Source organism: Camelus dromedarius, chromosome 24, assembly GCF_036321535.1.
Source record: "Camelus dromedarius isolate mCamDro1 chromosome 24, mCamDro1.pat, whole genome shotgun sequence".
NCBI classification, from domain to species: Eukaryota; Metazoa; Chordata; class Mammalia; order Artiodactyla; family Camelidae; genus Camelus; species Camelus dromedarius.
Genome location: NC_087459.1, coordinates 12,299,581 through 12,318,915, shown reverse-complemented (window position 1 = coordinate 12,318,915; position 19,335 = coordinate 12,299,581). Strand labels below are relative to the sequence as shown.

Genomic DNA, 19,335 nt, shown 5'->3' with positions numbered 1-19,335 from the left:
ATCACTTCTAATAAATGACCTAACACTTGATTTTGAAATTAAATTCAGTTATAAGAAAAAATTAGAACTTAATATTTTTATTCCTAAAAAGCAATTCAATATACAATTCTAAATACCTGGCCTAGAAAATTAATCAGAAATTGGGAAAATGGTTAAAGTAGAAGCGTGACCATTAAAACATTATTTATTATAGTGAGTAACTGTAGAGGCATAAATTAGTGAAACAGAATACAGTCTAGAAATGTGTTAGAGAAAAAGTTGAATAAATTAAATTATGATATTTTCATGTTATGAAATGATACGCAATCATTAAAATCCGGTTTTGAAGCAGTTTTCATGATTTGAATATGCTTAGCATATAGCATTAAGTAAAATTTCAATAAGCAGAATATGAAATTATATTTACACTATAATTCTAATTACATACCCATAAAGAGACATGCACACACCTGTCAGACACGCACAAATAGAAACACGCACACACAGGAAGAAGACCAGGACACTATACACTACAGCATTTTTTTAAAGTAGTACTTTGCATTTGTCCTTATTTCCTGAATTCTCTTGACTTGGAATCTGAATCATAGAGACAGTACTTTCCATTCACCTTTATTTCCTCCTAAGCTTGCTTCACTTAGCATATCTGTATGCCTATATGCCTCTCTAATGGAGAAATCAATAAAACATTAAATCAACTTCCAAATCATTAGTTATTTAAAAAATTCCAAAGTTGATTATGTAAAGAAATATGTAAGAAGTAGTCTTTACCACAATTTTCAAATATTTAATGCAGTTTTTTAGCCTAAGTTATACCAAAACAAATTCTACAAGATTCCAGTGGTAAAATGTTAATAAATTAGTATTCAAAAATTTATTTGATGGATCAGACAAAATTCTGTAGAAAAGAAATTTAAGGAACAAATGTTCTGAGTAATTGAGATGAATGAGGTAAAACATAACACGGAAGGGAGTGCCTGTCTCGTCTCTGGGAAGTCTGATGAGCTCCCATAAGTTACCCTCACTCGGGATAATAATAAAAACTAGCACGTACATGTTGCGCTTGCCGTGTGCCCAGCACTGTTCTAAAGCCTTTTACAAATATGAATTCATTTAAATTCTCAAGACAATCCTGGAAGGTAGTTATTACCATCAACTTTTTACAGAGTGGTCAAACTGAGGCACAGATAGGTCAAGTATTTTGGTCACCAGCTGTGGCAATTGTGGAGTCAGGGTTCCAGACCAGCCAGGCTGCCTTCAGAGCCTGCGCTCTTGACTCTCACACATACTGCCTCAGAGGAGAACTGGTCTCAGTGCTAGGGCATGTAAGAAAAGGACATGAATCAGGGTTAAAATTGTCCCAAGTTTGTATTTTGGAGACACATTGATCAGTTACCATCCCTTTCTTTTACTTTGTATGCATTTATTTCTGAAAAATGTAATCTCTTTTAAAGATGTCTTCATTTAATAGCAGTAGTAATAGTAACAGTGATAACATTTACTAAGAGCTCTGCAGACGGATGTCTTCTGCACTGTTCCCATGACAACTCAGAAACAGCCATGGAGGGGCCTGGTCTGCTCCCTGCACTGGGGGTGTCACTGACTGATAAGCCCGGCTTCCTTCCACTCTTTCGGGTCCACTGGGGGAGCTCACACCAGGTCACGCTGTTCCTAGTCCACGCCTGCTGCACTGAAGTCCTAGGGTCTTCCTGCCCAGTTCAGGAATGGGCAGACTTCACTTGGGCATTCCCTGCTGACCTGGCCACGAATTTCGGATTTGGGCAGAAGGCACCCAATGAGGCTTTTCTCCCCAACATTTCCTTCACTCTCTCCTTTCATGTGCTCAGACCTGCGTTTTAGCAGACGGCGCCCCGCATTATGCTCTCTCCCCAACCACCCTTCACTGGTGTTTCCCCTCGGAAGGTTCTTGGCATTTGCTCCTTGGAGGATCCAAGAAAACATAAACCCTATGAAGTAGGTCCTATCACAGAGAAAGCAGCTGAGTTACGGGAAGATTTAAGAAACCATTTCACAGTTTACAGGAAGCGGTGGGGCTGGGGTTTGACCTGAGGCAATTTGATATCAAAAGTAGTTTTCTTATTGACATCAAAATGTAACAAAAGAGCTGAGAGATAGAATCATCACTGTTTTCTGCTGCCTTTCCTCCTCCCCTCTTCCTCCCCTCCCCCTCCTCCCCCCTACTCCCCTTTCTCCACCCCTCCTCCTCCCTCTTCCGCCTTTCTCCTCCTTTTTCTTCTCCCTCTTACTCTCCTCCTCCATCTCATTCTTTTATCCCCTACTCTTTTTGTTTGTTTGTTTGGGGGGGGTTGTTGTTGTTGTTTACATTTTTTTAATTGAGTTATAGTCATTTTACAATGTTGTGTCAAATTCCAGTGGAGAGTACAATTTTTCAGTTATACATGAAAATGCGTATATTCATTGTCACATTTATTTTCGCTGTGAGCTACCACAAGATCTTGTATATATTTCCCCGTGCTATACAGTAGAATCTTGTTTATCTATTCTACAAATTTTGAAATCCCAGTCAGTCCCTTCCCACCTCCTGCCCCCTTCGCAACCACAAGTTTGTATTCTATGTCTATGAGTCTGTTTCTGTTTTGTATTTATGTTCTTTTTTTTTTTTAGATTCCACATATGAGCGATCTCATATGGTATTTTTCTCTTTCTGGCTTACTTCACTTAGAATGACATTGTCCAGAGACATCCATGTTGCTGCAAATGGCATTACATTGTTGTTTTTATGGCTGAATAGTATTCCACTGTACAAATATACCACCTCTTCTTTATCCAGTCATCTGTTGATGGACATTTATGCTGTTTCCATGTCTTGGCTATTGTAAATAGTACTGCTATGAACATTGGGGTGCAGATGTCTTTCTGAAGTAGGGTTCCTTCTGGATATATGTACAGGAATGGGATTACTGGGTCATATGGTAAGTCTAGAACACTCCCTTACACCATATACAAAAAAAAATTCAAAATGGATCAAAGACTTAAACATAAGACAAGATACAATAAACCTCCTAGAAGAAAACATAACCAAAAACATTATCTCACATACATCTCAAAAATATTCTCCTAGGCCAGTCTACCCAAGCAATAGAAATAAAAGCAAGAATAAACAAATGGGACCTAATTAAACTTACAAGCTTCTGCAGAGCAAAGGAAACCATAAGTAAAACAAAATGACAACCTACGGAATGGGAGATTTTTGCAAACAATGAAACTGACAAAGGCTTGATCTCCAGAATATATAAGCAGCTCATCTGACATAATAAGAAAAAAAACCAAACAAACCAATCCAAAAATGGGCAGAAGACCTGAACAGCAATTCTCCAAGGAAGACATACAAATGATCAATAGGCACATGGAAAAAATGCTCAATATCACTAATTATCAGAGAAACGCAAATCAAAACTGCAATGAGGTATCACCTCACACCAGTCAGAATGGCCATCACTCAAAAGTCCACAAATGACAAATGCTGGAGAGGCTGTGGAGAAAAGGGAACCCTCCTACACTGCTGGTGGGAATGCAGGTTGGTGCAGCCACTGTGGAAAACAGTATGGAGATTCCTCAAAAGACTAGGGGTAGACTTACCATATATCCCCTACTCTTACTTCTCCCACAAGCTGAGTCTACACTAGCAAGTCCTGTGTCCTGCGCGCTCTGCAACTTGGCCTTGGGTCTATTCCCTCCTCCCTCCTCCCTCCCTTTCCCTCCCTTTCCCTCCCTTCCTCTTCCTGACTTCCTTCCTCCCAGCATTTGTTTTGTTCTGCCCTGTGAGGAGGAGCACCAAAGGTTTGTAGTAGAAAACATGCTGCCTTACTTTGTGTATGTTGTGCATTTATAGAGTGTTGAAAATTTACAGTGTGTTGTATACATGAGGAAAATTTTGGTGCAAAAATGTAACAAAATCATAATTATGATGAAATATCAGCCAAATGTCAGATCGATGGGCTGGACTTTCTTGGGCAAGTCACTTTCTTTGCTAGATTTCCCTTCATTTGTTCCCTACATTTGCTCCAAATAATGCCTGTGGTTCCTTCCACTTCTCAGATTACAGGTTCCTACAAACAAATTTCTCTTTGTTTTCTATGAATCTGTGATCAATTAAAACTTTTCTGAACCTTTTAAAACCACGTTGACAGCTGTCTTTAAAAGGCAAGACCTCAGTCAGGAATTGCCCAGTTTGCACATTTGCAATTTGCACACGTGGCAGCCGTCGTTTGGTGAAGCGCCGTCAGGGCAGGCCAGCAGCAGCACACAGACCACAACATGCTGAGGCAGGAGCCCTGCAGCGCCGCTGAGGTCACGGGCGCCACAAGCTGCCAGGCTCCCCGAGGGCATCCACTGGAGCTGCTGAAAGCCCGCCTCTAGGGGACCCCCAGCCCCCCCGCTGTGCTCTCAGGCTGCTCCCCATGTCGGGGCTCCTGCCTGCCGAGGGTGCATCATCTCCCTATGAAGCCTGATTTACAGACGCGTCTTCCTGTAATGTCACACTGTGGTGTCACAGAGCCAACGGGACCGCAGCCTCGTAACACACAGAATCTCTTCTTGGGATCCCACCACATAGTGGGCTGTAAAGCCAACAGAAAAACAAAAACAAAGTCATGTCATGTTATTCAAGAAATAGAAGCAAATGCTATTTTCAAGTTTCCTACAGAAAGGCCAGTTTGCCATCTGACAAATGCTTGCTTCTGCTTACCAGGGTGTGTCACCCAGATGACATATTTATGTGAGAGAGAGTGTGCAAGTCTGCACAGTCTCATGGGACAATCTCTAGGCGCTCAGCATCCTGAAGGCAGGGCAATGCGTTCAGAAACAGAGTGAAATATTTTGATTTTTGTTTCATTGTAGAAAAATGATATCTAAAAAATACTATGATTTGCTTCTCTACTGAAAGCTTTTGTTGAATAGAAGGTTCACTGGAAATTTTAAACGACGGAACTAGAACAAAGTGTGTGATAAAAGCAAAGGGTGAGATATTTTATTCTGCCAAAAACAAAAGCAAAGAGTACCTGACTCTCCACAGGCCTGGATTAAATGTGTGTGTTATTTCAGAAATATCTGAATTACAGTAAATATTACACAAATTCACTACCAAGAAAATACAGGTTGAAGGTCACATGCTAGTGTATGGCAAATTTTGTTCTATTTTGAAGAAAACATTTCAATGATCACAGTGGTTTTATATGTAGAATCAGATAATCCTGAACCCATCGTTCAATATACTCAGGTTTGTGTCATTGAAAGCCAGTAAAACATTTGAAGGAAGAAGCCATCCATTGGCCAGCTCCTGCTTCTGACCTGACATTCATCACACCACGTCCCTGCACGCTAGGTCTGCACTCACACCACCCTGTCGGAGCAGGCAAGTCTCAGGGAAGGAGCCATCAGCATTACCGTGACAGGCTGCAAAGAGAAGACAGATCTGTGGCCGGGAAAATGTTCTAATAGTCCTGATAGGCTTGTTATATACAAATAGCCTCCAGGTGGGAACTCTGCCACGAAGTTTTAGAAAAGGATGTTTTCTGATTGGCACGTGTTCCGTTCGGCATCACAGCGTTTGATCTTGACAACAACTCTGCAGGCCGTAAAAAGGATTTCTGTGAAGCTACAGCACAGTTCCTGGTACATCATATGCCGTGAAAACACTACCGGCACCATTATGACTCCAATTTTGAGAATGAAGACACTAAGATTCAAAGTAGTTGTAACTTAAACAAGGCCACATGACTCATAGGTGAAATAGCCGAGTCCAGGACCTCAGCCCCCCGACGTCAGGCACAATGTTCTTCCCATCACCCCTCTAGCTGTCCTGCTGCTCCACAGCTGCACTGGGTGACACTGAACAAGTCATGGTCTCATTGTGAGTAATGCGTACTGACTCTAGAGGTGAAGTAATTTTGAGAAATTACCAAAATTAATAGCTTGCATGGCATAATATTAATGCCACTATTAATGAAGCAAAATTAATTATTTTCAATCTATGCTTATTTACTATGTGCCAATTTTTGTGTTAAGCTCAAAAAACGAGCTTGAGATTAAATACACATATACACACATACACAGAGGCATTTGCAATTAGAAACGTAAGGCAGAAGAACTAAGTAGACCTTTTTCCAATGAGGACGTCAGAGTGGCCAGCAGCCACAAAGAAAGATGTTCTACACCATCCATCTGCAGGGAAATGCAAATCAAAACCACAATGAGCTGTCACCTCACACCTGTAGAATGACTGTCATCAAGAAGACAAGAGACAACAGGCGCTGGTGAGGATGGGGTGAAAAGGGAAACTCAGACACTGTTGGTGGGAATGTAAATTGGTCCAACCACTATGAAGAACAACATGAAGTTCCTCAAAACATTAAAAATAGATCTGCCGTAGAAGCAAGCGATCCCCCTTGTGGATATATACCGAAAGGAGATGAAAACAGTGTTTTGAAGAGATACTTGCACTCCCTGTCTATTGCAGTATTAACTCACAATAGCCAAGACATGCAAACAGCCTAAATGCCCGTCAGTGGGTGAGTGGATAAAGAGATGTGGCGTGTATACACAGTGGATGGTTACTTAGCCATGAGAAAGGAGGACATCCTGCCATTCGCAATGACATGGATGACCCTCGAGCACATTATGCTAAGTGAGGTAAGTCAGACAGAGAAAGACAAGTACTGATATCACTTATAGGTGGAAAATAAAAAAATCAAACTCATAAAAAATAGAGTAAAATGGTGGCTACCACAGGATGGGGGTAAAATTGATGTTGTTTTAGGGTAGAAACATGCAACAAGTAGTAAATAAGCCATGTGATCTAATGAACAGTATAGTGAATGCTGACAACAGTATTTACTATATTTATGCAACAGGATAAATAGCACTACAATAGAAACAATATTACAATATATATATGTATCAAAGTAACATGTTGTACACCTTAAATTTACAAAATCTTTTATGTCAAACATGTTCAATAAAATGTATGTAAGATAGAAACATTTCTAGTGTATTAAGAGAATAGCATAATTTTTAAAAATCACTTTTGTTTTACCACTTATATAGTATCTCTAAATATAGAAAATGTATGTGGTTTAAGTAATCTTTTGTCCTTTCTGTGTTATGAATTTGTCCGATGTTATTCTGAAACATATAATAAATCAGTGTAAAAATTAAGTGACTTTTTCACAAATAGAATGGTAATCAATTGTTCACTGTGTACTCTGCAAATGCGTTTTTAATGGTACATGTAATTGCATTAATACCAGAATAAAAATGTGAGGGGGAGATGACATGGAAATTTAGACTATTCATGGATGGTTTTGGTAAATTTTGTACAATATTTCATATCTCTGAGTATTTTGATTTGATCACAACTTACAGCTACATTATAAATAGCTACTCCATCCGCCTCTGCTATTTTTCTGTTCATTTGGCTGCAGGTTGTACTTACTTTTACTGTTTCCTAAAAATTGCTTGATTCTTCTTGCAGCAGTTTGGCCTTCAGTGTCCGCTAACTTGATACTAGTTGGGTGGCCCTTGAGGAACTGACCCGAGTCAGTCATCTTCTTCAGGTAATAGCTTAAGGAGAGTCTATAGCTGGTGTGTGAGAAAAGGTTGAAGAAAATATTTCCCTTAAATACTCATTCCATTTGGACTCTAAAATTATTGTATATACCTTTAGTTTCTTTACGTGTTCCCTATATACATGCATTATATATTAATTTTTAAAATCTCAATTTAGAATTTAAAAGCCATTTTTTCCTTCGACTGGGGAATACCAGATTAAATTTGCCATAAAGTTTTCTTAAAAATAACAAAAGTGGGGAAGTTGCTCCCAACAAGTTGCAGGCCTGTAAGTAACGCGGGCGGCCCCGGGGGCGGGAGGGGCGCTGGGCCGAGGCCGCCTCCCCCCCCACCCCAGGCCCTCCGAGGAGGCGAAGAGCCGGTGCCACCCTGCGCTCCGGGGGTGGCCCTGAAACGTGTCCACAGGAGAAAGCACTCACCTCTTCAAACCAGCTGTTTTTTCGCTGCTGGAAGCGGAAGAGCTGGACGAGAGCTGGAGGGGCGAGGAGGCGGCCGAGGGCCCGGCGCGACGGCCCACAGGCTTCCCTGCGGGCTGCGGCTCCGGCGGACACCCCCCGGGGGCTGCTGAGCAGGGCCGGGGACACGGGGGGAGCGGGCGCGGGATCCGGGGGCTGCCCTGGGTTCCGCCTCGCCATCGCCCACGGCCGCCGGGCCACGTCCAGAGACCCAGGGTCAGTGGCTGTCCCCGCCGGCTGGGGTCCCCGAAGCCCGCTCCGCGGAGCCTCCGCTGCCTCTCGGCCCTGCGCGGCCCTGCAGGCCCCCCGGGACCCCCGGCCGCGCGCCGCCGGCTACGACACCACCCCCTGTCTTGTGGCCCGTCATCCCGGGGCAGGTGCACTCGCTGCCCCACTCCGCCGAGCGCCGCCGGAAGGGCGCGGGCGCCCGCGGAGCCGCGGGCCGGCCGGGCTGCAGCGGGCAGCACCGCGTGCGCCTCCCCAGGCGCTGGCGCAGGTCGACGTATTCAAGGCCAGCGACCACCCGTCCCTGCTGCTGCACGTACTGTCGCAGCTTGCCATCAACTCTGACCTGTGCTGCAGCAGCCAGGACCTGGCATTCATCCTGCAGTGCCTGGTGCCCGACCTCCTGCGACCCCAGCGCCTGAGTCGCCAGCTTGTGTGCCCGGAGCGCGTCATTTGCTCAGACCTGGGCGTCAGCGGGGCGGTGCGCGTGTGCAACATGGCCTTGGAGAAGCAGGTGGCCGTGCACTACACCTTCTTGGACTGGTGCAGCCTGGACGAGGCGATGGCAAGGTGGCACAGCCCCTGGCGCCGAGGACACCTAGGATGTCTTCGCCTTCGGCTTCCCTGTGCTGCCCTTCCTGCTGCAGTTCAGCTTCCACCTGCACTTTGCACTGCGCTGCAGGGTGGCCAGCGCCGAGTACTGGGACAACCACCTCGGCGGTGATTGCAGCCTCACGTGAGGCGGGAGGAGTGAGAACAGAGCTGGATCCACTTCATCTGATACCCCAGGCCTGGGACCTGCGCCTCCACACGCGAGCCGCACCTGCCCTCGCTTCCCTGTCCAGCTCTCACATTGGACTGGCCCTTCCTCACAGCCCATCCGCAAACCGAGATTGTCTGACCTCACATCCCGCTGCAAGGTGTGCTGGCAGTGACCCATCCTGTCTTCTACTGGAATCATCTGTGTCACTTGGTCTAAAACGTGGCCTCAGGTGCCAGGAGGCAGAGCTGTGGCGGGTGCTGGGGTGGGGGGCTGGGTGGGTGGATACATGGGCGCCGGCCCTCGGAAGAGGGCACAGGCAGGTGTTTTTGGATAGGCCTGCATCCTCCCACCTGTGGCTTTTGCATACATCCTGATTGGGTCTCTATGAATGAGCTGTTATTTATTATCATTGTGGGACCTTTTGCCCTCAGTGGGTGCCTTCTCGGGACATTCTGGCTTTAATAAGCTAGAGAAAGTCAGTCTTGCTGTGTCTGCCTATTGTAGACAGAGTATAGAGTGTGACCTGCATCGTGGTCCCCCCAGGCGTTCCTGCCCCAGGTCAAGGAAGACCCGAGATTACATTTGCTTGCCAATGTCTGTAGGCTTTAAACCTAAGGAAGCCAAGAAAGTACACCTCAGATCCACCCCAGCCTTGGGCCTCAGGGTCACCCTCCCTACCTGCCTTCCTGTTGCCCAGACTTTCCTGATGGTGGGGGAGCTGGGGTTAGAATGGAGGGGGCTGCCCCAAAGCAGCCAGGCACACCCTCAGGAGGCCGGGTCCCAGGGCAGCACCCCTCGGGAGTGAGGCCATCTTGGCTTTTTTCCTTACCCTAAGAATGAAAGGTCAAAGGACAATGTATGGACAGAAAATCAAAGAGAAAGGGCCACAGGCACCAGATAACCCAGAGGCCCCAGGAATGGCTCACTGCACAAACACAAATGCCCACCACTCACCGAGCTCTTTGCTGGAGGCTGGGGAGGCTGCAGAGACAGGGCTGAGGCTCCCTTCACTAACAGCTTGTCAGCAGTTACCCCATCTGGCAGGTGAGACAGCAAGACAAGTTACTCCCAGGCTCCAGAGAACAGAGGAGGCATTCTGAGAGCATTCGGGAAGGGGAGTGGCAGCCTGGGAAGAGGGCAGTTCCAGGCAAAGGGAACAGAAATGTGAGCAGCTCAGAGGTGACATGGATCTTGGCAATTGGTGTGGGGGTGGGGAACACTTAAAAAGGCTGCTAGAGGCTCGGCTACTGGGTCACAAGTGGGAGAGACAGATGCAATTTTCTACCCTCCAGGCAGCTTGCCAGAGTTGTACACCCGGAACTCTTGTCTCTCCAGCCTCATCTGCGTCAACCCCGAGTCAGCACGATGGGCACTCACGCCGGCCTGGGTGAGAGCTCTACATTTATATGATCTCCACATCCCTTTGGGGTCAGAGACTCTCCTGTCCCTGGGGCTGTGAAGGGTACAGGGAGGAATGAGACGGCTGCTGCCTTCAAAGTGCTTTCTTATGAAGGCAAAAGAGGAAAAAAATGGAAATAATGCAAATGTCCAACAAGAAATAAGTTAAATTATGGCACATTGAATGGGGTTAAGCCATCATTAAAATCTGTGGCTCAAGAACTTTAAAAGAAATGCTCATGATATTGGGGGAAAAGGAGTATTTCAAGTGTCCAGTGGGGTTACGGCGCATGTTTAGCACACGCGAGGTCCTGGGTTCATTCTCCAGTACCTCATCTAAAAACCAACCAACCAACCAACCAACAAACCTAGTTATCTCCTCCCACCCTGAAAAAATAATAAAATGCCTAGCAATTTTGTGTTTTACAATATGCACAGACAAAAAGACTAGAAGGAAATGTTAATAATCTCACTCTTTCTGTGGCAGATTTTTTCCTAAACTATTTTACGAGCTTCCAACTATTCAACGCTAATCATCAGAGTGGCAGTAAATATTCCTTTAAAAATAATCATTAGCTTCATGTCACAGAAAGAAACAATGGTGGGAGTCAGTTGTGTACCCCGCATTACCGGTCATCTCTTTCGGCCTCAGCTTCCTCATTTATAAAATGTGGACCTGAAGGACAAAATGAGAATCCCTTCCTCTCTGAAAAATTCAGGCTAACTTCTGGAGGACACCTGGATTTTGAAAATTGACCAGGTTCCTCCTCCTGGAACCAGTCGGGCTGAAACAGAATCTTGAAGGGGGCGAGGCTCTGGATTGATGCGGCAGGGAGGAAGGGAGGGGAGGCAAAGCTGGCAGAACATTGCTGGGCCACGTGTTGGAGACAGGGCCCAATGGAGGATCTATTCTAGGGAAAGGAGTGCGGGTGGGGGAAAGAGCCAGACTGGACTGAGGCCTGCAAAGGATGGTCAGGACATCTGGGGGTTCACAAAGCTGGCTCCATCTGGAGGTGCCAGAGGCTGGAGGTACCTAGAAACCCCTGGGGAAAGTGAAGCACAGTCACTTACGGCAACGTCTGATTCCTGCAGGAGGCAGTGTCCCTCATACCAGGGCCAGCACAAAGTGGTGGAAACCAGGTGGGAAACCAGGAGGGACGAGGGGGCGCGGGGAGCCCGGCACCTGGTTCCACCTCCTGCGGGCTGGGACAGCGCAGTGCTCGCGGTCCCTTTAAGAAAGTTCGCCGGGCGAGTTCATCAAAGTTTAAAAACAGGTGGAGAAGGGAAAACGGAAAGAAGATGGGGGAGAAAGGAGGGAGACAAGGGAAAAGCCGCGCCGGAGGCTGGCGCGTCACGGCCGGCCGGGCGAGCCCGCACTGGGCTGCGGGGATTGGCTGCACCTTCCCCCGGAGACCGCGGGGGTCGGGAGGGGGCCGGCCTGGTGCCGCCGCCGCCGCCGCCGCCGCAGGCGCCCTCGCGGGTCGCAGTGAAAACGTGGAGGCGGCGGCCGCTCTGGCTCCGCTCCGGTTCCCATCGCCCGTCCTGCCGCACCCCCTCCACGCCTCCCGCACCGGCCGAACGTGATGTGACCCCAGCCCGACACAGCGGCTGCCTCTCTCGCCGCCCCGCGCGCCTCTCCCCTCCCCCACTGGCCCCGCCCCGCGCCCCTTCCCACCTCCTCGCCGGGCCGGCCGCCGCGCTCGCCCTCCGCGTTCCCTACCCCTCGCCACCCCCAGCCCACCCCAGCCCCGGCACCCTGAGCAACCTCAAGACGGAGGGTGACAACTGCACCGGCACGGGCCCGGGCTGCCGCCGCACCCTGGAGAAAGAGTAGGACCTGCGCCCCCGGGACTCGTCGGGTTAGGTGCACCTGGAGGTGGGCGGGAGTCCCGGGCTTTCGGGCCACCGCTCCCAGAGCCTTCCCGCCGCTGCCCTTCTGCTGGGGAGGGGCAGCCCGCATCCGGCGGGCGGGGCGTGCGGCCGGGACGGCCCCTCGCCCCTTGGCCGGGCCTTGTCTCCCAGCCCACCCCGGGCTCGTCGCGGGCAGCGCGCCGCCCGCGGTCTGTGCGCCCCGCGCCTGCTGCCCGCAGCGTCCTTCGTTCTCCGCTCTTGCGGGGCTCGCCGCCTTCCCCGCAGGCGCTCCTCCCGCGCCTTCCCGACTCCCGCCTTGGCTGGGGGGAAGTGAGAGGGATTTTTTTTTTTTAAACACTTTTAAAACTGTCATTATTTGTTATATTTCCAAACTGGAAACTATAAATTTACAACAGCAATAGGTTGGATAAAGTTATAAATGAACCACTGCTATATGTAAGACTGAACCTCACATCACTTCGTTTTGGTTTTGATTTCCGTTTCTTGGATATTTTTTCTATTTATGCAAATAATGCCATTAGGATTTTGATATGGATTGCATTAAATATTGGATCATTTTTAGTAGTATGAATATTTCAACAATGTTAAGTCTTCCAAGCCACAATAAAATATATTTCTATTTATTTGTCTCATTTCTTTTAGCTGGGAATGTTTTATAGTTTTTAGGGCACAAGTCTTTCACCTGCTTGGTTAAGTGTATTCCTAAGTATTTTATCCTTTCAGATGCTATAGTCAATTGGATTGTCCTCTTCAGATTGGTTATTGTTAGTGTATGGAAACAATTTATTTTGAGTATTTTTTTTAGACTGCAAGTTTGTGGGATTCATTTACTATTTTGTTGACTGTGCTCTTGGTTTTCTTTTCTAACAGCATTTTGGTGGAATCTTTAGGGTTTTCTACCTACAAGATAATGTCATCTGTGAACAGAGATAATTTTACTTGTTTCCCAATGTTTATGTCTTGTATTGCTTTTTCCTGTCTAGAACTCCTAGTACTGTGCTGAACAGCAGCGGTGAGCGGGGGCATGCTTACCTTGTTCCTGATCTCACAGGCATGGCTTTCCGTCATTCCCCTTTGGGTGTGATGTTTGTGGGCTTTTCATACATGGCTTTCATTATGTTGAGGTAATTTCCTTCTATTCCTATTTTATTGGCTGTTTTTATCATGAAAGTGTATTACATTTTGTCAAATACTTTTTCTGCATTGATTGAGACAGTCATACGGTTTTTGCCCTTCCTTTATTTTGTAAACGTGGTGTATTACATTGCCTGGTTTTCACGTTAAACCATCCGTGCATCCGAGGTAGAAATCCCACTTGCTCGTGGTGTATGATCCTTTTGATGTGCTATTGAATTTTATTTGCCAGTATTTTGTTTAAGATTTTCACATGCATATTCAGCAGGAGTGTTGGTTGGTAGTTTTCTTGTCTTGTCTTCATCTGGTTTTGGTGTGAGGGCAATGCTGGCCTTAAAGGAGGAGTTTGGGAGTGTTCCCTCCTCTTTGATTCTTTGGAAGAGCTTAAGAAGGACTGGTGTTAATTTGTCTTTAAATCTTTGGTAGAATTCCCCAGGGAAGCCATCTGGTCCTCAGCTTTTATTTGTTGGAAGATGTTTTTTGCTTGGCGTGGGGTTTGTTGTTGTTGTTGTTTTTATGCTCAATCTCCTCATTAGTTACAGGTCTGTTCAGATTTTTTTATTTCTTCATGGCTCAGTCTTGGTAGATTGAACATTTCTAGGAAATGATCCATGTATTCTGGTGTATCCAATTTGCTGGCATATAATTGCTTTTAGCAATCTTTTACAATCCTTTTTATTCTGTGACATCAGTCATAATGTCTCCTCTTTCATTCTTAATTTTAGGTTTTTGAGCCCTCTTCCCTTTTTCTCAGTTTAACTAAGAATTTATCAGTTTTGTTGATCTTTCTCAGAAACCTTTCTTGGTTTTGTTGATTTTTTTCCTATTTTTTTTTCTCTATTTCATTTATCACTGCTCTAATCTTTATTATTCTCTTCCTTCTGCTGACTTCACCCTCATGGTTTAAACAGGACTTATTTGTATGCCAAAAATTTAAAATATGCTTACCTCCCACCAAGCCCATTCTCTGGAACTCCAGATGAGCATACCACATCCAACCAACTTCTGACTGTCTTCACATGGACTCCCAATACCAAAATGTCTAAAACTGAACTTAGCCTTTTGCCCTTTAAAACGTGTTCCTTTCCCATAATCAAGGTGGTAATTACTTCTGCAGGACTTTCCCTGTGGCAGCCATGATTCTAAGAATATTACACCTATTTACTCATTTAATCCTTACCAGCATCTTTAGAAGTACATATTATCAATATCATCTCCACTTTACAGATGAAACCTGAGGCACAGAGAGATTAGGTTACCTCCTCAAGGTCACACAGCTAGCAGTGGCAAAGCGAAGATTTGAATTCAGGCCCTGTGGCTCCAGAGGCAATGCTTTGAACCACTGTGCTGCCTCATTCTCGCACTGGTTACCCCATCACCAAGGTTGTACACCCAGGGACTGGCTTTATCATTTCTCCCCTTCATCTCTGCATCTAAGCAAATGCAGAGGATTTGTCATCCTTACATCCATCCCCTTCCTCTCAGGTACAGTACTCCATTTTTGCAAATCTACTCAATGACTCTTCAATAACTCCTCAACAAAGAGAGAGCAAAGGCATGATTTCTTCATGTGATCTGACTGCGCGGCTCCTCCAGCTTCACCCCTTCCAATTCCCCACCCGGACAAGATGCTCTGGCAACACTCAGATGCTCCTCATGCCCTTTGAACACAACATTGTGCTTTTCCTGCAGATTTTCTCCCGTCTGTTTACCTGAAATGCCCTCCCCCTTTCCAAATACTTACCTCCGAATTCCTGTGCACTCTGTTACGATTTAGGTCAGAGTTCCTTTTCCAGCAGGCCTTCCCTAATATCTCTACCACTGCTGTCCACCCAAGTTGGCTGGTTAGCTCAGCCCTCCGTGGTTCCACAACTGTGGCCCCATCATTGACTTTTCCTGTTTCAATATTCATTCTGTGCATCCTTCTGCCCTTCCCACCAGAGCCATTTGCTCCTTGAGGGCTATGATGGCACTCAGTCATTGTGAGATTCTCTATCACCCAGTATACCGACGGAAAAAATTGTAAATTTAATGAATTTTTCATGTGTGAATAGACATAAAGAGAAACTGAAAATAAAATGCCAGGTGGGGTTTATTAGTAAATTAAATGTGCATACCTACAAGGGAAAGAATGGACACACATCTTGCTGGGTTATTGAGTAAGTATTAAACACCTGCTTTGCACCCAGCCCTGGTCGCTTGCAGTGACTGACAACATGACAAACAGTTGAAACGTTTGAATTGAAAATAAGAGTATTCTGATTAAAGCCAGTGTATCAATTTGCAAGAGGGTTTCTGGAACCTGAGTCAGTCTCCAGATGTCAGCCACCCCTTGGGAAGTGTCAAGACTCCTCTTGAGTCTCTAGAGCTGCAGGAAATACTAGAAAAGAAGAACCATCACATCCTTGTCTTCCTGGTCAACGTGGATGAGAAGTCCAGGGACTGTCTGCCCTGGTGCTTTTCTCGAGTGTCTCCTTGGCAGGTGTGCTCTGGACTGGACTTCCCTGAAGCTGATGTGGTGAAAGCTCAGGTGCAAAGGTGGCTTTGGGACCAAAAATAAGCAAAGGAGACCAAAGCCAAATTAGATTTTTCAGCACGCTAATGACATAGCCTAGATTATGGGATAGCAGCTGAGTTCACCAAAGTGTCACTTTGAGGTGTGACCAAGAGCACAACCCTCAGCACTTAATGCTTTGGAGTATGTCTGCATGTGATAATTAAGTCATCCACTTAAACATTTCTTGAGACTCCACATAAGCCAGGCACCATGACACATTCTGGAGGTAAAAAGAAAAATAGGTTTTATACTCACGAAGTGTGTGATTTAGTGAGTGAGACAGAGGAGAAAAGACATACTTAAAATAAATAATGATAAAGGAGCAGGTTACAGGAAGCAGGGGGCCCTGCCAGAGCACAGGAGCCAAGTCCCCCTGTGGAGGAGGGGGTGGCGGGAAGAGGTCATTATCTGGAACAATGGCCTGACCGTCTCGTTGCTGCACAGCACACACATGCGGTCCTACACTGGAGATACACCCAGTTCTCCCAGTTCAACGAGGACGACTTCTGTCTCTAAAGATTTGCCAATTCTGGACATTTCACATAAATGGAATCGTATAGTGTGTGGCCAATCATGTCTGGCTTCTTTCACTCAGCATCATGTTTTCAAGGTCCGTCCATGCAGCATGAATCAGGATTTCTGTCCTTTTCCCGGCTGAATCATATTCCACTGTGGTCATGATGGTTTTAAAGACAGGTCTCATTCTCTTCAAGCAGAAACCCAGGCCCCAGAAGAGGGTTTGTGGGGTGGTGGGGGAGTGGGCAGCCCCTATGAATGGCCCTGTGTACCTGGTCCCCTGACCCGTGGTTGCTCCCAGCTCTGCCGAGGGGTTTCTGCAGGAGCTGGAGGGAGGGTGGGACAGCACTGCCCCTACAGCAGGCGCTCTGGGAGGGTCCGGGTGTGAGCAGGGCCACAGGCTGTGGTGGTCAGCTCCTCCCTGCCGACCCAGACAGGCCCCTGCTGAGTGGCTGTCGGCCTAGCTGGCTGGTGCAGAGGCAGATAGGCTTGGAGAGCGGGGGACAGGGCAGCTGTGGAGTTGTCTGCGGTCAGCAGGACCCGATCAGCCTGCTGGGTCTCATGCTCGGCCACAGCAGGGGTGACTCCCCAGGGCTGACTGTGGCAGAGCCCTTCAGGCAGCAGCCCTCATCAGACCCCTGTGGGCCCTCAAACGGCCAGGCGGCCTCCGGACAGGATCAAGGTGAAGGAGACCAAGAGAACACCGCTCACTCTGTCTGCTTGCTCGAGGCACAAGCTCCTGAAAGCCCCACACAATTTCCTGGGATTCTCTCCTAAAGAAGATGCCCAGGGCCAGCTCTGCCCAGATCCACCGGATCAGAATTCCTGGCACCTGGAATCTGCATTTTGAGGGTTCTTTAGGGATGCACTGGGTTTGAGAGCCCCTGGTAGAGTGCTAAGAGGTTTGGGAGCGAGACAGCCCCACTTTAGTGGGGCTGCTTGATTCTCAGCAAGTTACAGACATTCTCTGTGCCTCAGTTTCCTGATTTCTAAAATGGATATAATAACTCATCTCAGGGTTGATTGTGAGGATTTAATGTGGCAACAAGAAACTGCTCAGAAATTGTTAGCTGTAATTAGTAGTATATTATTATTACACATATGATCCAAATCAGAGAACTGTCTGGATATTGAAAGACAGTGGGGAAAGGAAGCATTAATAAATGAGAGAGGAGGGGTGGTTTAAGATCTGGAGAGTTAGCCTTGTGTCGGGGGAGCGGATCTGGCTTTGAATCCCACCATTCGGGCTGCCATTTTCCCCCTCAGTTTCCCCATCTGTGCGAGGGCGATGGAAAGAGCTGCCCTCACTGGTGGGCTCTGCAAACTGTAATGAGCTGTCCTGCGTCGGGGAGAGGAACCCGCCGCGAGGAGGGCGGAGGCCTCATGCTGATGCAGACTGGCCACTTGTGTCTGGGCCGGGCCAGCTGGCCGGGGTGGCTTCTGGCCTCCCAGCATCTGGGGCCCCGGGCCCCGTCCTGTCCGCTCAGGCTGGACTGGTTCCTCAGGCCCCAACCAGCAGGGGGCAAGTGGGGCCAAATGGCCCTGTGACAAGAACCCATCTTTCAGGCCCCATCCCATCAGTGTGTCATGTGACCCCTCGCCAGGCAGGCCTGTCTCTGTTCCAGGTCGGGGGACGGGACTCAGGCATTGAGCTGGGTGCTGAGGTCATGATTAGCACAGCCGGCTGGGCCCTCTGTCTGCCTCTCCTGCCTCTGCCCCAGCATAGGCCATCCTCCCTTCTCTCCTGGATGACTGTGGCTGCCTCCCCTTTGAGTTACCTGTCTTTGTCCTGGCCTGGGCCACCCCTGTGCCTGAGGGACGCTGTTGAAACTGGAAGCTTATCCACTGCAACCCTCCCTAGAGCCTTCTGTGGCTCCCAGTGACCTCGCCGGCCCTGTCTCTCCACTCCCAGCATGACCCTCACCCTTTAGGCACCTCAGTGGAGCCAGTTATTTACTCCACAAGTATTTACTGAGCTCTGACCAAGTGTGAGACCCCACGCCAGGCAACAGGAACTGAGAAGGGCCCAGATGGGCACCTGGCAGCCCCTTCACCCACTGGTCTGTCCCGTGTCCCCTGGGGGACAGCGAACGCTGCTCGCTGTGCACACAGAGCCAGCCTGCTCTCCCTCCGCCTTCCTCTTGCAAGGGCCCATGTCTCAGTCTCTGAGTGACAGTCTGGTAAGGGATGACAGTGTCCAGGGCACCCCCACGAGAAGGGCTGGAACAGCAGTATAGTTCCGATGTCAGAGGCGCCCTGGGGTGGGCTTGGCAGGCAGACGGGTGGGATTCACTCCACCTCCACCCTGGCTGTGAACCACTGTCAATTCAACCTTTGGAGGCTCAGTTTCCTCACCTGTGAAATGGGCGTGATGGTGCCTGTGAAACAGGCCACTGTGGGTAAAGGCTCAGCATGGGGCCCAGCACAGAGGCCCGCTTGATTTGATGCTGCTGTCTCTGTGGGACCCAATTTGCTGGTGGGAGCTCCACAGGCCACCAGAATGGCTGCCTGGCTCCCTGGTGGGACTGAGTCCCAGTTCCCCCGAGACTTCCCTTTCCAGCCTCAAGACCACCGGCACGACCCTTCTGCTCGGAATGCCAGGAAGCGGACAAGGTGTGGCTTTGGAGATGTTCCTATCCTGATGACACACTGAGTCCCCAGTGGGGGATGCTGGGGTCTGAGGGGGTCACACTGGCTGGGAGCCCACCACGGGCTGGGCACCAGCCAGGCGCCTCCCCCACAGTGTGTATCCGCCCGCAGCAGTGCAAGGGGTTTGTGGCATTCTGCCATTTCCACGTGGGGAACTGGGG

The 19,335-nt window shown here is 48.0% G+C and overlaps 1 long non-coding RNA gene and 1 pseudogene across 2 annotated transcripts in view; one reads left to right on the top strand and one right to left on the bottom strand.

Moving 5' to 3' along the window:
- The window catches only part of LOC135319205 (uncharacterized), a 33,763-nt gene extending 21,922 nt beyond the window's left edge, over positions 1-11,841 (bottom strand). For both annotated transcript variants that reach the window (XR_010377662.1, XR_010377661.1), the window contains exons 1-2: positions 10,003-11,841; positions 7,472-7,617 (exon numbers count right to left, since the gene is read on the bottom strand). This is a non-coding gene — a long non-coding RNA (uncharacterized LOC135319205). The remainder of the gene's footprint in view (positions 1-7,471; positions 7,618-10,002) is intronic.
- LOC116158466 (protein phosphatase 1 regulatory subunit 3D-like) lies at positions 8,205-9,057 on the top strand (annotated as a pseudogene).
- Positions 11,842-19,335: the final 7,494 nt, after the last annotated feature.